This window comes from Hylobates moloch, unplaced genomic scaffold, assembly GCF_009828535.3.
Source record: "Hylobates moloch isolate HMO894 unplaced genomic scaffold, HMol_V3 SCAFFOLD_9, whole genome shotgun sequence".
Taxonomy (NCBI): Eukaryota; Metazoa; Chordata; class Mammalia; order Primates; family Hylobatidae; genus Hylobates; species Hylobates moloch.
In genome coordinates this window covers 81192381-81194092 of record NW_026652284.1, presented here as the reverse complement: position 1 = coordinate 81194092, position 1712 = coordinate 81192381, and the positions used below count along the sequence as shown (strand labels likewise).

Sequence of the window (1712 nt, the reverse complement as noted above, 5' to 3'; positions counted from 1 at the left end):
TCCTACACAGAAAGACGGTGAAGATGAGAGTGATATGTCTTGTTTTAAGGCTTGCTTTGGTGAGGAGGGGGATCAGTTTCTAATAACCAGCCTCGGGGAGGTGGAATTCTGGTGTCCATGACTTGCTTTGGGGGAAAAAAGAGGGAGGAGAGATAGAACAGAAAGGATCAGAGAGAACTTGCTTCTGGAGCCTTCCAGTCTCCTTTAGATCAAAGTGCTCAGCCTGCCAAAGTGCTGTACTGCAGGGCGTTGTTTTCCAAGCCCCAACGGAGGGCAGAGCGCTCTGGTGCATTTGTTTCTTCTTAAGTGTCTTCAGCTCAATAATCTCCTGTACTTTGGGGAGGCGTACTCTGGTCTCTCATTCTTGCCACCTCTAGGCATTCTTTACAGTTCTTTTTCCCCCTTGATAGATAATCCTATACTGTAGTTAATAACTCTTTATATTAAACTTTCTATGTACCAATTACTTTGTGGTTTCTAACTCCTGAGTAGACTTGACCAATACAACACTGAATATGTGTCTAACCAAAGCTTATGTAATTGTTTCAGGAAGACAGGAAGTCAGAAAATGTGAATGTGTGTATGTGAGAGAGAGAGCAATAAAGAGAGCGAGAGAGAGAGCGAGAGAGGAAGTTAAGACCTTATTTTCCATCGCAAGAAGTTGACAACATACACCTGAAACTGAAAAATTATAGAATATAGTATAAAATTGTTTAGAGATTTGAAAGTGGTTCTATTTAGAGATCAGGAAATGGAGTGAGAGAGATCTGCTAATTTTTGTAACAAGCCTTGGATTTGACTCTTATGATTATAGATAACTTCAATAAGAATTAAAACTGATAAAAAGAGAATTACTAGGACTTTGGAAGGCCAAGGCAGGAGGATCACTTGAGGCCAGGAGTCCAAGATCAGCCTGGCCAACATACCGAAACCCCATCTCTACTAAAAAATACAAAAAAGTAGCTGGGCATGGTGGCGCATGCTTGTAGTCCCAGCTACTCGGGAGGCTGAGGCATGGAAATCACTTGAACCCGGGAGACAGAGGTGGCAGTGAGCCGAGATCATGCCGCTGGACTCGAGCCTGGATGACAGAGTGAGACTCTGTGTAAAAAAAAAAAAAAAAAAAAAAGGAGAGAGAGAAAAGAGAAAATTACTAGGGCTGAAATAAATAAAGGGGAAGGAAGGAAGGAACGTTACAAAGTTCGTGGGAGTAAACCAAAAATAAAATTCTAAGCAGCCCCAACCACCGAATGGACCCCCCTTGGCCAAGAGGATCCCCAAGAAAACCCGAGGAAGCTTTGTGCAATGGCAGCCAATGAGGTTTACCTGAGGTGTGTTTATTGCTAATGGAAAACTCTTCTCAGTACCCTGCCACGATGAGTTGAAATATAGTCAGCACTGGCAATTTTTGACAGTCTCTCCAGAGACTGAACTTTGTTAGTAAAAAAATATATATTAAAAACAAAAAACAAAAAAAAATCTCGGGTGCAGTGGTTCACGCCTGTAATCCCAGCACTTTGGGAGGCTGAGGCGGGTGGATCACTTGAGGTCAGGAGTTCGAGACCCGCCTGGCCAACATGGTGAAACCCCGTCTCTACTAAAAATACAAAAATTAGTTGAGTATGTGCCTCACACCTGTAGTCCCAGCTATTTGGGAGGCTGAGGTGGGAGAATCGGTTCAGCTCGGGAGGCAGAGGTTGCTGTGAGCTGAG

The 1712-nt window shown here is 43.5% G+C and overlaps 1 pseudogene; it reads left to right on the top strand.

Moving 5' to 3' along the window:
- Positions 1–1294: 1294 nt before the first annotated feature.
- On the top strand, positions 1295–1427 carry LOC116814065 (U4 spliceosomal RNA; annotated as a pseudogene).
- Positions 1428–1712: the final 285 nt, after the last annotated feature.